The sequence below is a fragment of the Peromyscus eremicus genome, chromosome 22, assembly GCF_949786415.1.
Source record: "Peromyscus eremicus chromosome 22, PerEre_H2_v1, whole genome shotgun sequence".
Lineage (NCBI taxonomy): Eukaryota > Metazoa > Chordata > Mammalia > Rodentia > Cricetidae > Peromyscus > Peromyscus eremicus.
Genome location: NC_081437.1, coordinates 20,532,871 through 20,550,514, shown reverse-complemented (window position 1 = coordinate 20,550,514; position 17,644 = coordinate 20,532,871).

Sequence of the window (17,644 nt, the reverse complement as noted above, 5' to 3'; positions counted from 1 at the left end):
AGACCTGATCTCAAAAAACAAAACAAACAAACAAACAAACAAAAACCAGGGGCTGTGGGTAAAGTGCTTTCCCGGCATGCTCCAGGCCTTGAGTTCAGTTTCCAGCACCATCCAAAGGGAAAACAGGACCAGCAAACAAAAGATCCTAGGGCAATAGCTTAGCTGGCCAAGTGCCTGACACCTAAGCACAAGGGTTTGCTGGCTTTGGATGCCCAGCACCATTTAAACAGAAAGAGAGATGAGGTGCACAGATTCGGGGTCCCTGGGGTTATGAGTGATTGAAGGACTGTTGTAAGTGGAGCACACACTAGGAAGTGGCTAGCAAACTGAGAGCATGCTGGCCAAAGCAGAATGCTGGAGACAACCTAAGAGGATTGTACCATTAACAGGTCTTGACAGGGTATCAGGTCTGGCCACGAAAGTGAGCAGCTGAGATGGGGCAAAAAAAAAAAAAAAAAATAGCAAAAGGAAATTATTTGGTACTTGTTTAAAAAAAAAACAAAACATTTATTTAAAAAGAATAGAGGCCTGGCATGGTGGCTCACACCTGAGATCCCAAAACATCAGTGTCTGTGACCAGAAGATCACTGTGAACTGGAGGCCAGATCTCACCATCTCGTGGAGCAGTATGGGAGCACCTATGAAGTGCTGAATGGAAGACATTTTTGCTTTCTTTGAGACATCGTGCAAGGAAGTGTCACTTTCAGAACGTCTTGGATAGTAGGACAAAGACAGAAAGCTGTATTTGTAGCTCAAACTATCCCATCATGGTCAACCATGATGAAGCTAGAGCAGATGTCCCCAGCTCAGGACTTAAGTTTCTATGGTGATTCTGGAACCCTCAGCTTCTCTCAAAAGGCAAGGCTTAGTGATGTGTAAACCTTTCCATCCTCTGTGGTGAGGAGCCCAGCTACAGAGAGCAGGACTACACCAAGAGCCGAAGCAAGTCTGGCCTTTCCAGACTGACAATTTATAGATGCCCTGCTCCTTCACAACTCACCTCTAGGCAGCAAAGGCTGCAGAGCACTAGCAACTCCCTCTGCCTGGGGCTTTTACCTGGCTACCAGGGGCGAATCCTGGCCAGGAAAAGAAAAAGTGCCTAAAGCAGTGGTTCTCAACCTGTGGGTCGAGACCCCTTTGGCAAACCTCTATCTCCAAAAAATATTTACATTATGATTCACAACAGTAGTAAATTTATAGTTAAGAAGTACCAATGAAACAATTATATGGTTGGGGGTTACTACAACATGAGTAACTATGTTAAAGGGTCGCAGCATTACGAAGGTTGAGAATCACTGGCCTAAAGGGTAGTGTTCTGGAAGTAGCCTCAGCCAACAGCAGATGGGGAGAAGGGGGTCATAAATATAAGTAGCCTCAGCCAACTTCCTCCCTCCACTGTGTTCCAGCATCCCACAGGAGTTTCAACAACAATTTGTTTAAAAATTCTGTGCTATCTTCTGCTGTGGAACAATCTCTGCGTGTATTGCTCTCATTGTTAATAAAAAGTTGGTTGGCGGATAGACGAGCAGGAAGAGACTGGGTGAGACAGCCTGACACAGAGAGAATGACTAGGAGGAAGAAGGGGTGGAGTCTGGAGTCTCAAGCAGATGCAGAGGGAGCAGGAGATGAACATGCCATGCTAATAAAGGTATCACCACATGGCAGAGCTTAAATAAGGATTATGGGTTAACTTAAAATGTAAGAACTAGGTAATAACAGGCCTGAGCTATTGGCTGAGCATTTGTAATTAATATAAGCTTCAGTGTGCTTATTTGAGAGTGGCTGCAGGATAGGAAAACTCTGTCTACGAATGACACCCAACTTCCAGGGCCATGTATATCCACATAAACCCTGAGAAAGATTTTTTTAAAAATGTTCTAAACACACAGAAACAGAGTCAAATGCAGCTCCCTAGTCTTGTCTCTCTCATGCTGGCTTCAGTACAGAGATGTGTCTCCTGGCAGCTGCCAGCATGCCACATGGTGGATTCCTGCAGTCTCTCACATGGGCCGCTGTACAGAGAGGCATCTCTCAGCCATTGCCTGTGGGGTTGAGTTGTCAGTGTAAGCTCTGCTGGCATGCTGCATGGTGGGTTTGGGGTTTTGCTCATGCAGACAGAGAAAAGATTACAAACACACAATAAAGACAGATTTAGATGAAAAAACCCTCTAAACAGGTTACAAGGTGCTTAAAATATACATAGGCTTGGGAGACAAAAGAAAAAGTATAGATAGTCATAAAAATATATATATATAGTTTTAAAAATCATAAAGTCCTTTAAAAAGGAATAGAGTAATAAAGAATATGGTAAGCCATATAAAGATGGGAAATATACAGAGAGTCTAGATCCTGTATGTTATTGTGTTGTCTTTGAATTTTCTGATTGCTGAGGAAGGAACAAAAGCTGATAAAACACATTGGATTATGGAAACTGCTGGATTAAACCAACCTATATATTTTAAAAACATCTTGACTTCAAAGTTTAAGTCAAAAGATGTGTTAATTTGGGGGAGAGGTTAGGCTTTTGCTTACACAGGAAATGGGAGGGTGTGGATTCATTCCAGGTTAAAGATGATCAGGTTTGATTGAGGAAGACCCCCTGAAATCCTGACTGCAGACATGAAGAAATAAATCTAATAGAACAAGACACACAATGTATATTTTACCTGCTCAAACACATAACAAAAAAATCATCTTTGGCTGACTTGTATACAATGCACAGTCTATATTTATATTGATGCAAATATGTATGTTACCTTTAAAGGTTTATGTGTTTCCAGAACAAGGGGACCAGACACCAATAAAAACAGATGGTCCAGATGATCCAGCAACCAGAACAATTTCAAGGCTGCTGGCTGAGATGATCCAGCCTCACAAACTATTCCAATGAAGACCTAACAATTATCCTGATTTTAACAAGGTTCCCCCAAAGATAACAGTTCCCACAAACAACAAATGGGAAGTAGTCTGGACAACAATACCCATATTCCCAAGAAATGGATTATGGATGTTTATTATTATTTAAAGGGGTCTGATTACAAGTTGTTATTGGTAATAGTCAACAAGAACAACAACAACAAAAAAAACTAACCAAAAGAGTTAAATGCAAAGATCTCTTTCTAAAGGAAAAAAAGGAAATATGATATAGAAATGATAGGATAAGAAGGTAGATTATTGAATCTATTTTAATTCAAAAAACAACTATTAATCTCAAAATCCTTTACATTGGTATGGATTTTGGTTTATTGATACAAATTTAAAGTTAATTTTGTTCTACTGTATGTATGTTTCTACTCTTGTTTAGGGTATTATGTTTATGTAGCTCATTTAAAAATGTAATATATAATTAAGAAATACATATTAATAGTCATCTATAATAGTCAAACTTATAGTCATGTTAGGTATGTTTTTAAGGTCATAAACAGATATATTTAGATAGACAGATGGTCTTCAAACACTCCAAAGATGTACAGAATATGGCGTTTAATATGTTTAATAATCTAAGGCTTTTCATGACAGTGAGACACATCTGCCCGTAGAAGCACCAATTTACTTCAGAGAAGATGATGGGCATTGAAGAAACTCTGTATGGAGTTTGTTTTCTTTATGGCAAAAACTAGCCATGTGGGCAAAGAAACTGCTCTTGCCTCAACTGCTGACAGTTACTGTCCAAACTGGACCAGGTTGCAAAAAAAAAAAAAAAAAAAAAAAAAAGCAACTGCCAAGACAAGATAGGAAGTCCTTCAAAATTCCCTGCTTCTCAAAAAAGTCTGTCAGATATGCTAGACCAGTAGACCAGAGATGGATGACCCAACGTTCAGAGGAAACTTGGGTGACTGTCCAGACAGCCAGCTGTTTCTGTCATTTCTCTCAATTTTTGGAAGTCTCTTGCTATGAACTTCCTGCTTACTCAGGTAACAATTCATCCTTCTGGGGTCTTTGATGGAGTTAAAGACTAAATAATTAAGCTTACAGTTTTCCTTAGTTATAATAGAAAGCAAATTAGGTGTAAAACTTTGGACTCACAAAGATAGAACAGATAACAGAATATTTTCTCTGATTTTGCCAAGTGCAAATAGACTGGATATTGTGACTGTGATTCTTTACTTGATAACTGGTTTGTTGTATATAATTTTACTATGTTAAAGTTAAAACCTTCCTTTTTAATTAGACAAAAGGGGGGAAATGCTGTGGAACAATCTTTGTACACTATAAATACGTATTACTCTCATTGTTAATAAAAAGCTGATTGGCCGACAGCTGGGCAGGAAGAGATTGGACCAGACAGCCTGACACAGAGCGAATGCTGGGAAGAAAAAGAGTGGAGTCTGGAGTTGTGAACAGAGGCAGAGGGAGCAGGAGATGAACGTGCCATGCTAATAAAGGTACCGCCACATGGCAGAGTGTAAATAAGGAATATGGGTTAATTTAAAATTAAGAGCTAGTTCATAATAAGCCTGAGCTACTGACTGAGCATTTGTATTTAATGTAAGCTTCAGTGTGTTTATTTGAGAGTGGCTATGGGACAGGAAAAGTCTACCTACAGTCTTCCTCCTTTCCATTTTACTTACACATTCCTCCATGAGTATTTCCCAAGATCATTGTCCAAATAAAATGCTTGCCTGGAGAAGAAATGCTTGCATGGCTTACCTCAGAGTCTGCTTCTGCAGAAACAAGAAACTAAGGCAACAGGTGTAGAAGCAGAGGGAACAGAGCTGAAAACCAGGAGGGCTCTCAGAGACCATTTAGTCCACTTCCAACATCTTACAGAGAACCAAGCTGAGTTCAGGGACTGCAGAGTTAATGTCAACGTTGAAATCTGACAGCTTTGCTGAGCCTGAGAAGCTAATAAAAATGAATAAGCAACAACACAACAAATTAGGAGGCTTGGGAGCTGCTGAGGTTAGGGGTTTGACTAATGTTGAAGGTGTTTGTGCTTGAGTATGTATATAAATATGCAGGTGATTTTGTAATATTCTCAGTAAACATAAATTAGTTATTTGTCCTTCTGATGGCTGCAATCCATTTCTGCAGTTGAAAAACAAAAAAAACCTCCTAGCTCATGTTTTAAGAAATAAATTTTATAGTTAGTGGTTCATTGGCAGGACTGTGGAACATTCTAGAAAGGCTGTCCAAACATATTTGAAGGGAATTCAGCAAAGAAACAGAGGCATTTCACTCTTATCCACCTTTCTGTCAGCCTCTTGATCTTCACCACTTAAGCGCCTGGCTATGAGAGGAAACAGGTCTGTATGGACCTATGTGATACGAACACACACTGTCAAGGTGTCTTGACTCGGTCCTCCTGAACTAAGCTCTTTCCAGAGTGAAAGCTCATGCTAGATCTGCAAGCTGTTGGAATCTGCACGGGGCGCTGGACAGGGTGAACCTCCGTCAGACACCAGTTGGCCACATGCTGGCCAGCCACCAGCCTCCCTGAGCAACTGTTTTCCCATCTGGAACATGAGACCCTCATCCACTTTCCTGGAGAACAGGGAGCGTCTGTCTCCTTCTTTACTTGAGGCTCTGTGCCTTGTACAGGGCTGGGTTCAATAGACTTCACACATATCATCTTGATGGCTCAGATGATGGGTGTAGAAAAACGTTCTTCAGTAAGCACACACTACCCAGATGTTAAGGGCAATCTGGTGGGACTGGGGTGTGGCTCATTTGGTAGTGTTTGTCTAATATGCATAAAGCTTGGCTTCAACCCCCAGCACTGTGTGTATTAGACACAGTGGTACAAACAGGTAATTCCAGAACTGGGGGATGGGGGGCGGGGACGGAGGGGGGAGGGATCAAAAGTACAAGGTCAGGGCTAGGGTAATGACTCAGTCAGTAAAGAATCTGCCACACAAGCCTAAGGACCTGAGTTCAAGTCCACAGCACCCACGTAAAAGCCAGGCACAGTGCTGCAGATCTGCATCCCCAGTTCTGGGGGATGGCAGACAGGCAGGTCCCTGGAGCTCCGTGGCCAGACAGTCCAGCTGAATCAATGAGCTCCAGGTTCCGTTAGAGACTCTGTCTCAAAAGATAAGGTGGAAAGCAATGGAGGGCAACACCCAACACTGACCTCTGACCTCCACATGCACATGCCCACATGCATTCATGCACACACACATGCACGTACTCACATGAATATGTGCATTCATCATAAAAAAGAGTAAATTTTTAAAAAGATTTATTTTTATTGTATGGGTGTTTTGCCTGCAGGTCTGTAAGTGTGCGCAGTGTCTGAAGAGGCCAGAAGAGGGCATCAGACACCCTGGAGCTGGAGTTACAGGCAGTGGAAAGCCACCAAGTGGGTGGTACTGGGAATCAAAATGCAGGTCCTCTGCAAGCACAGCCCCGTGTTCTCAACTCCTGCACCATCTCTCCGGCCCTCAATGAATTGATTTTAATTTAAAAAGCTCAGTGTCTTCTTCAGCTAGACAGCAAGTTCAAGGCCTACCCAGGATACATGAAACCCTGTCACAAGTAAAATATAAAATAAAATAAATCTGCCTTCTTTTTCTGGCTCATGGCCACCCTACCCGCTCTCTATAATTCTTGCTCCAGCATTGCCACTATGACCAGCCCAGTCTCCTTCCCATTCCCCTTAAGAGTAAAAAGGCCTCAATAGTCATACACACACACACACACACACACACACACACACACACAGGGCAGGGTGGGAAGTGGGGAGGGAGAGGGAGAGGAGAGAGAGAGAGAGAGAGAGAGAGAGAGAGAGAGAGAGAGAGAGAGAGAGAGAGAGAGAGAGAGATTTAAAGAGAGAGAGGAGGGGAGGAGGGAGGGAGAGAGGGCGTGAGCTATGGCCCCAAGTCCTGCAGTAAAGCACACTTAGGCTTTCCTAACCACCTAGACTAGGGCCACCAATGTCTCTCAGGGTCACTGGAAGCCCAGAAGCTCCAAACCTTCCAAATGACACAGCTCTCCAGTCAAACTAACCCCCTCCCTCAAGACCACATGCTAGCTTCTCAGCCCAGTCAGTCCCTTCTTCCTACTTCAGCCCAGTACTGACTCAAATGTTTATTTTTTTTTAATAACCAGACTTCACCCTCAGGTCACACAGAGGGGAGGATGCAGAACTCAGTGGGGAGGAGGCGGAACCGGTGGGTATCAGCCACACTTGATCTCCTCTTCTCTTCTCAGAGACTCTAAGCCTGGCTTTGAGGGGAACGTAGGTGCCACTCCAGACTAGTTCAGCAGATGCTAATCATACAAAGCAATACATGGACAACAATAAAGAGGAGGTTGATGGGGTTCAGATCCTGAGGGCTGGGAGGTGGCTCAGCTGGTTCAAGGACTTGCCACATAAGCCTGACAACCCGAGTTATAGCCCTGGGAGCACAGGATGGAAGGAGAGAACTGACTCTGGGAAGTTGTCCACTGACCTCCATGTGTTCAAGAGCTCGTGCACACACATACACAGTCACGCACGCATGCACTCAAGCACATGCACACAATCATAATAAATGTTTCTAAAACCCTGACTCCTCCGGGCCTAGTGGCACATGGCTTTAATCCCAGGACTCTGGAGGCAAAGGCAGCAGATCTCTGTGAGTTCAAGGCCAGCCTGGTCCACATAGCTAGTACCAGTCCTGCCAGGGCTACATAGCGAGGCTCTGTCTCAAATAAACAAAAACCTGACTCCACCATTCACGCTGCTCATCAGCTGTGTGGCAAACTAACTGCCTCATGTCTTCAAGCTCCTGCTCCACCATTTGTAAAGTGAGAGGATTAGTGGCCTTTTAAGGAGAGAGCTAATCACATTGCCTGGCACTTTACAGCCATGTAAATACTTCCCCTTCTCCTTCAGCTCACCTGGGTCTCTCGCTGAACCCTTGTACTCAAACCAAACCCTTTCCTTAACGAACTCATGAACCCTCCTCCTCCATCACTGGAGGAACAGAGTATGTCACAGGCATACTCTCCCTAAATTGTCCTCAAAGAATGATCCTGAGACTTTCTCCTTTTTTATGGAGGATCAGAGATGTCAGGTGACTTCCCCAAGGTCACACAGCTCCTGAGAGGAGAGCTGATTCAGCCTAATTCTCTGCAATCCCCAAGTTTACGTTTTCTGCTTCCCACAGCACTCTCCTTCAAATGGATACATGTGACTCAGAGTCACAAGCCAGTGAAAATGACTGCACTTACATCAGAGTAGAAAGCCTTCATCCAGGAAGGGCAGTTTACACAGGGGACCTATTCATCTTCTTTTCCAATATCCCACAGTCCTTGAGTGGCCTTCTCGCAGCTGCATTTCCCGCTCCATCCACAAGATGGCAATGTTCAATAAAGTTCAATGTAAAGCCAGGGAACTTAAACACCCACGGGGTGGGGGGTTAGGGGGGACCCTGACTAAATATTACCCTAAAATACACTAGGGGAGAGCAAACCTATCTCAGCAGAAAAGTCTCCTTCATTTCCCGACCTCCAGTACAAAGTGTGCACTCTCAGGAAGGCTGGCCCCTACCTATTTTCTACTTCTTGAACAAACTCAACGGACCAGAAAAAAATAAATAAAAATAAAAATGCGGTAAGAAGGGAAGGAGAGCCCGCGACATGGCTCAGCAGGTAAAGGCACTTGCCTGATGACCTGAGTCTGATCCCACACTGTAAAAGGAGAGAACTGACTCCGACCTCCACAGACATGCAGTGGCTCACACAGACACACACACACACACACACACACACACACACACACACACTTACAGACACACACGACAAAATAAATCATTTTTAAGAAGAAATAAAAAGAAGCAGGAAAATGAAGAAGGAGGCCAGATTTAACAGCAAGACAAAGTGACACCTGCCTGGCAATAAGAAACTTCAGGTAGGAAGGCCTTCTCGGGGGTTGCGGTTTGACAGTACAGCTCAACACGGCTGGAAGAGCACTGTGGCAACAGACGTGCTCTCAGATGCCCTGATTTCTCCCACAAAGTACAGCTCAAAACCCAAAACATTAAAATAAACATTGGGGAGACTCCAAAAGTTGTAGAGAAGGCAGAGCCTCAAAATCCATGGTAAGACGCAGGCGTGAAGTCTCAAGTTTATTTTTGTGAGAAGACTGGTTATTGGAGAAACTGGCGACTTGGAAACACAAGTACAGAGAGAGAGAGAGAGAGAGACAGACAGACAGACAGACAAAGTCTCTTACCAAATGACCAGGAAATCAGCAACCTAGTAGGAATAGCAGATATGCTTGTGTGTGTGTGTGGTGTTATCATTATCGATAGGATCCATAATGCACACTCTATCACTGAGCTATATTCCTAGCCCTTAAGAATGTAAAATTTTGGACAGGAATCACTCAGCTACAGCCACATATCATAGGCCTGTTTCAGCCTTGCCCTCCCCAGCAAGTCTGAAGCAGAAAGCCTGTGTTCCCACCTTTCTACACAGCATCCTCCCTGCCCTCTCCACAACTACATCCAGCTGGCACAGCTTCAGAGGGGGCCAACAAAAGCTGGACCTTCACCCTTGCTTAGCAGTTCCCAGCACCATCTGACCCTGTGGAGTGGTCAGTAGAGACCACATAGAGATCCCGAGCTCTACCACCACCAGGAAGTAGCAACCTACTGCTGTGGTGAGATTGGAGGCCACCTGGAGAGCCCGGACACTCACCACCCACTACCCAACGGTCTCTCTTGTACATCCCTCCAGGCCAGGAAGAAAATCTGAACTTTGTCCCCAACCAGCAATAACAAGACAATGTCCCCTTTCTTCTACCAAAGCTGTGGCAAAGAGGATCTACTGAGATACAATATAGTTAAATAAAATCCAAAATCCTATAACATCTAAGATGCTTGGTTTCAGTTTTTTTCAATTTACTCATCTGTCCTGGCTATTTTTCTGTTGTTGCGATAAGACACCATGACCAAGGCAACATAGGGAAGAAAGAGTGCATTGTGGACTTACAGTTTCGGAGGGTTAGAGTGCGTGACAGTCATGGTGGGATTATCTAAAAGAGCAGTTAAAAGGCGGTACTTAATCAAAGAGAAAATGACACCACCACCAACACACACACACACACACACACACACACACCACATGCTTGTGCTTTTGTGTGTGTGTGTGTATGTGTGTGTGTGGTGTATATGTGTCTGTGTGGTGTGTGTGATGTGAGTGTGTGGTGTGTGTGATGTGAGTATATGGTGTGTACGTCTATAGTGTGTGTGTGTGTGTGTGGTGTGTGTGATATGTATGGTGTGTGTGTGTGGTTGTGTGTGTGGTGGCTGTGTGTTGTGTGTATATGGTGTGTGTCTATGGTGTGTGTGTGGTATGTGTGTGAATGTGGTGTGTGTGTGTGGTTTGTGTGTTGTGTATGGTGTGTGTGTGTCTATGGTGTGTATGTGTGTGTGAGTGTGGTATGTGTGTGTATATGTGTGAGTGGGGTGTGTGTGTGTGTGTGTGTATGTGTATGTGTGTGTGTTTAGGCCAAGGATGGACATCAGATGCCTTCTTCAATCACTCTCCACCTTCTGTTCTGGCACAGGGTCTCTCACTGAACCTGGAGCTCAGTGACCCGTGACTAGCTAGCCAGTGACTTCCAGTGACTTTCTGCCTCTGTCCTCCCCGCGCATACCACCATGCACAGCTTTTTACTTGGGTACTAGGGATCCAAACTCAGCTCCTCAGGCTAGCATGGGGCAATAACATGATTGACTGAGTCATCTCTCCAGCCTTTGGGGGTTTTTTTGTTTTGTTTTGCTTTGATTTGCTTTATTTGAAATAGGAATTCCTGAGCCCAAACTGGATTGAAATTCACTGTGTAGTGAGGCTGGCCTTACACTCTTGATCCTCGTACCTCTGCCTCCAGAGTTCTGTGACTGTAGACATGCACCACCACAATCAGCTGAGAAAGTGACTTTTTAAAAGGAACATGGCCATTAAGAAAAAAACAAGAGAGAGAATGAGTAAAACCACAGGCAAATGCAATAGAGCTTCTTGCATTTCCTACGTTATGTTTAACAGTTGAAGTGAGAACTTTAGAATATGGCTGTGGGTGTAGGGAGAAGATTTAAGACAATTGTAAATGGGATCGGCTGGAGGGCGGCAGCGGGAGTTAAGATGTCTGTGCTTTACTAGAAGTGGTAACACATTGCCGGCACTGGATACTGATAAATGATGAGCATATAACACCTAGAGCAACCACAATAAAACCTAACAAAGACACACTCTAAAGCACTACAGATAAAACAGAATGCACTTTTTTACGTGTTCTAGAAACTCAGCAATGGGGAGGAAAACAATAAAACCGAGAAGTAACAAAACAACAAACAAAACAAGAAAAGCACACATTTAAGCTCTAACATAGCAATAATGGCAGTAAACACAAATGGACTAAATACAGCTGTGGGAAGGGATTGAGGCGGCTTTGGTCAAAGGATACAATGTTGCACTGAGACAGAAGAAACAGAGAAGTATTAAAGGTGCCACGCTAATTAGCCTAAGTCAGTGATTCTACTACTACTACTACTACTACTACTACTACTACTACTACTACTACTACTACTACTACACACACACATCATCATCATCATCATCATCATCATCATCATCATCTCTGTGTCCTATATTATTACACATGGATATGGTTTGTTTAAAAAAAAACAAAACCAGAGACTAGCACAGGGCTTAAACACAACAGCATGTTCCTGCCAGAAACAGGAGCAGGTAGTACATACAGGTCTGTAACCCCAGCACTTGTGAGATGGAGGAAGAAAGATCAGCTCTGTAGAGAGAGTTGAAGGTCAGCCCAGACTGCATGAGACACTGTCTCCAAACAAAACCCAAACAAAACAATGTATGTATGTATGTATGTATGTATGTATGTATGTATGTATGTATGTATGTATAAAAGGTATTTGGCAGTAAAAGAGTGGGAAAAGGTAGATGATGAAAACATTAATAAAATTATGTCTAAGTGGTTCCACTCAGTGGTGGTAAGGCTTGCCTGGCACGTGGGAAACCCAAGGTTCCATCTCTAGTAGCATAAGTTAAAAAAAAAATACAATTTTTTTTTTTTTTTTTTTTTTTTTTTTGGTTTTTTGAGACAGGGTTTCTCTGTGTAGCTTTGCGCCTTTCCTGGAGCTCACTTGGTAGCCCAGGCTGGCCTCGAACTCAGAGAGATCCGCCTGGCTCTGCCTCCCGAGTGCTGGGATTAAAGGCGTGCGCCACCACCGCCCGGCAAAAATACAATTTTTTATACTGCCATCAGATTGAGTACATGTCAGAGCAGAGAGAATGACCAGAGATGGGTAGGGATATCAATAATGTGTCTGTTGCCCATTGCTGTGGCCAAATGTCAGACACAAGTTAAAGGCTCATGTTTCAGAAGTTTCCATCCATCCCAGCAGGGAGGGCATAGTGGGACAAGCTGTTCGATCATGGTGGGGGAGGAGGAGGGCAGGGGTGGGGTGGGGAAGGGGAGGAAGAGAGGGACTTCCTCCTTTCTCCCATTCACTCTATCATTAGGGTTCTGAGCTGTGGGATGGGGTACCCACATTTAATGCGGCCCTTTCTCCCTCAGTTAACCCTCTCTTGAAACAACCCCACACTCCCAGTGTTTCATTCAAAATTAACTGTCACAGCCGTAGAGATGTCCCAGGGTTTAAGAGCATGTATTAATCTTCCAGAGGACCAGAGTTAAATTCCCAACACCCACATCAAGCAGCTCACAACCATCTATAACTTCAGTTCCAAAATGATTCCACACTTCTGGCTTCCAGGAGCACCTGCACTCACACTCAGAAACACACACACACACACACACACACACACACACACACACACACACTTAAAAATAAATCTTTAAACTGGTCATTGGTGGTGCATGCCTTTAATCCCAGAACTTGTGAGGCAGAGGCAGGCAGATCTCTGTGAGTTCGAGCCCAGTCTGGTCTACAGAGTCAGTTCCAGGACAGCTAGAAAACACAGAGAAACTCAGTCTCAAAAAAACAAAAAACAAACAAAAATAAAATCTTTAAAAATTAAAAATTAACACTATCAACCAATAGCATCAAGTGGACATTGGCAAGTACTCACACCCAGCAGAAAGTACATTCAAGGGTCTATGGACCACAGACAATAGAGGGAAGGAGGGAGGGAGGGAGGGAGGGAGGGAGGGAAGGAAGGAAGGAAGGAAGGAAGGAAGGAAGGAAGGAAGGAAGGAAGGAAGGCAGGCAGACATGAATCTTATGTTGCTTCAGAATTATCAAACCTCGGCAAATTGAGTGCCACTTTGAGCGCATGGAGCTCAGAGATAACTTTTGGGGGTCAGTTCGCTCCTTCCACTGTGGGTTCCAGGAATCAAACTCGGGTTGTCAGGCTTGCACAGTAAGTCCTTTTGTCTGAGCATCCATGTCACCACCAATTTAAAAAACCGAAAAGGTAGTTTAGTCTCTGACCTGGATAGAAGCTTCCATGAAAGAAGTCGTAACAACTCTTTGGCTCCTGAATGCTTACTAAGTCCAGCTTTGTGCTGGAGGAGTCCATCAACATGAGTGTGCAGGGCGTCAAGCTGTCCTTGTCCTCAAACTCGATTTCCTTCCTTGTTCGTCATCAGGCTCTGGCAAGGACACTGGAGGGCTGTTCTAGAGAATGAAGGACTTCCTGCCTCTGTGTTTCACCCACTGACCTGCTTTACCCTGGGTAGCCATTATTGGTGACAGTGGCACCTGACACCAGTTGTCATTTCCTAGGACTTGAAGAGACGATCTTGCCAGGCTTTGGTGGTACAGGCCTGTTATCCCAACACTCTGGAAGAGGCGGAGGCAGAACTGTATTAAGTTTAAGGCCAGGCTAGTCTATGAAGTGGACCCTGTCTGAAGAGAAAGGAGGAAGGGAGGAAGAGACAGAGAAAGAGGAAGGAAGGAAGGAAGAAAGGAAGGAAGGAAGGAAGGAAGGAAGGAACGAACGAACGAACGAACGAAGGAAAGAAAGAAGAAAGGAAGAGACAGAGAAAAAGGAAGGAAGGAAGGAAGGAAGGAAGGAAGGAAGGCAGGCAGGAATCTTATGTTGCTTCAGAATTATCAGTCCAGGCTCTATCACTTCCCATCACCTCTCCTCACACATGTGGGGCTCCCACTGGGAATACACACTAACACTTCCGGGTGAGCATCCTACCTCTAAGCCTCTCCCTTTTCTCTGCAGGAAAGGTCATGTGCTTCCCGGGGTGTCGCCTCCACTCTGCCTTCGTTAGTTTGGGGTGTCTTCCCAGTTCTTCATGCCTAGTAAGCAGTTCCTCCCTGGAAATGCTCTCAAGTGAGCTGCTATGGAGACCATCTCACATGACACCAGCTCCCACACTGGAGACCACTTTTCAAGTACAGTTGTTGCTAGTGAGCAGGAGAGGGGTCAGCAGATAGATGGTGGACACCTTCAGGACCTGGTCAGGTGAGAGTTACCTCGTCAGTAATCAGTTCGCAGAGAGATGCACTGAGCGAGCATGGAAGGAGTAACAGTCAAGGCCCCACCCACTGGCCTCAGCCTCCCCTGGGCACCCTGAGTCTGGATTGTTACTGTCTTCCTCAAGCTCCACTCCTTTTCTGTCTCCTTCCAAACCATCAATTGCCGTGTGCCGCTGTGTTTCACTCAGGACATGTACACTACAATCTATTTCCTGTCAATTTACGTTGTTTGACTTTTCCCGAGAAGAACCAACATCTATTTATGTTATGGAATATTACTTTAGGGTGTGTTACATTCGTTGAACGATGCAAAGACGTGTTACATTTGTTCGATTAAATAAAATTAACCTGGGGTCAGGAGGCTGAGCCACCAACTAGCTGACAGGAAGTGGTAGGGAGGAGCCACGTGTAGCTAGGGTTCCTAAGTCGGGGCTGAGCAGAAGGAAGCCCTGTTTTGGTGGAGACACAAGTTAGGAACGAAAGTTAACTGCTACTCTGAGCCAGCAGAATTTCACCTCAACCTTTGTGGTTCTTTAGAGGGATAGAGATCTAGATAAGGTTTCCTTTAGATGCTATGGTAGACCCGGCGCCTGAGGGAGCAGAATTCCTGCCTGGCCTGGCTACCACCGGTGCAGCCGAACAGCCACTGGTGGCTGTGGAATTGCAACTGCCAATTAGGGCAGCAGTTGCTTAAAGGTCAGCTACTGGATTTAATGAAAAACAACACAATGAAAAACACCAATGACAGCCCAAAGAAATAACTCCACTCAACTCTGGCTTAGTGAACCAGGGAGTTTATTGGGGTTACTCACTGGAGCCTGAGTAGCTGCATCACTGAAAGCCCACCCCAGCATCAGTACCAACTCCCCCAAAAAGCATCCCTGGGGCCCCCTGTACAACTTGCAGACAGTTCTGTTTATCTGAGTATCTTCTCCCCTGCAAGTATTCTCTGCTCTTACAACCTGGGAGAGGGACCTTGTGAATCTCACCAGCTTCTGGACTGTTTGATTAGCTTCCTGGGTCTTGGGAGCCTCCCTCCCTGGGGGAATGTCTCAGTGCTGAGGAAACAGCTACATAACAGCTACGATCTGTGGCAGACTGGAGAAGCAGGCATATCAACTTTCCAACAGTGATGTACCGTCTTATTTACACATGCTTGTCTCCTGGGAGTACAGCAGTGTTGATTACCAGGCTTTCTCATGCTCTGCCTTGGTGGCACTCAATAGGGTAATGCCTCCTTCCTCCGCCTATGATTCAGGCCTGTCAGTCACATACAAAGGAAAACGATTTATCATTTCTAAGTAGAAGCATGAAAGAATTGCTACATGATCTACACACACACACACATCCGAACACTGCTTCTCCCAGCCAATGACCTCCAGGAGGTCAAGTCTCCCTCCACCTTGTCTCTAAGTGAGGTGACATGGAGCAGGAAGTGTGCGCAGCAGCAGCCTTGCTGGAACATGTGGCATAAATAAGACATAAGTCTTTTTTCCCCAGTCACGAGGCTTGGGGCTTTATTTTGTTACCACAGCGGACAGCAGGGCTCCACCTGTCCTTACTAATTCTTCAGCTGGCTCCGAGTGCTCCTGTCTGGTTAGCGGGGCAGGGATTGGTGCCTTCTGAAGCCCTCAGCACTGAATGCTAATTGGATAGCGGAGAGACAGCACTCTCCCGGGACAGTCCACAGGACCGACCTTTGGGGAGAGCACACAGCCCTGGGAACAGGTTGAAGCCCCTGCAGGTCTGGAGAGGCAGTAATGAGCCTTCCAAAGCTGTGGCTGAGTGTAAGCTCCCTCTGGGAGAGCTGGAGTTCGCAGCAACTCGGTATGAACACACAAAGATAAGCACTCACCCTAAAGACAAAGTGGTTCCTGAGATGGGAAAACCAGCACGATCAACTGTTTTTATGCCATTAACTTGTCTAAGACAGGCATGGGAGCTGAAACGGGAACATTTAGAAATGAGAACAGAAAGCCCACGCACAGTGGCATATGCCTGTAACCCTAGTACTCGGGAAATGGAGGCTTAAAAATCAAGAGTTCAAGGCCAGCCTGGTCTACATGAGACCTTATCTCAAAAATACAGAAAGGGGGGTGGGTGCATAGCTCAGCTGTCAGAATGTCAGCCCGGCATGTGAAGGCCCTTGGATGCATCCCTAGTACCACATAAAGCAGCATAGGCAGGAGCTGGAAAGTGATAGGAGAGTGACTGGAGATGTCCCGGGTCCCGGGGCTGAGAGACCTTCGGCTATGGCAGATGAATAGATTTTAGACACCAGCTGCACAGCATCATGTCCGTTGTCAACAACATCAAACCACTCACTGAGAAATCTCTTAGGAGAGCAATCTCTGTGTTCTTGTCATGCAAAGGTGGATAACACATAAATACTAAATAGAAGAAATCTAGGCCACTAGCTCACACCTGTAACCACCACATTCAGGAGGCTGAGGCAGGACGATTGTCGTGAGTTTGAGGCTTGCTTGGGCTACTAGTGAGTTTCAGGCCAACCTGGGTTATAAAGTTAGACCCTTTTTCCAATAAATACAGAAAGAAAGGAAGGGGAGAAAAAGGATGGAAAGGAAGGAGGGAGGGAGGGAAAGAGAAAATATTCTACCGAGACTCACCAGTGCACACAAACGTCCTGAGACTATACACAGTAAGATCAGAAAGCGGCAAGACAGGGACTCCGTGTGAGTGGATCACGGGCTGTCGAGGCTAGGAAAGAGCGCGCTCCAGGTGGTACAGGGCACTGGAACCCAGGTGATGGGGTTTTGAGCAGCTCTCTGGATGCTGGGAGAGTGAAGCAGAGGTGGATGGGAGGATTATCTCAGGCAAATGCCATTCTTCATTCCAGGGAGACAACCAGCAGTGAGTGTGTAGAGCCCAGGCTCTCCACTTTCTGATCCCCGTGCTGTGCTTCCTGTGGTCTTTAAAGTAAGGGACCTGGCCGAAGGACCCCAGTGTTCAGTTTCCCTGGCGTATGTGATTGACGTTCACTCTGTTCTCTACTGAAACCCTCCAGCCCACGGAATGATCACAGTATACACTACCTGGTGAAGTCTCCTAATGACCATCCAGCCTCTCCGGGAGGATATTCCTCTGCACCAACAGTTTCCACCTGGCCTGGCTCATTAGAAAGAGAGGATGCCAGCTTTGCTCGCATTGGCAAAATAACGAGACAGAGAAAGAACTTCAGAGCGGACCACTTGCAGTCCCTGTGAATGGGC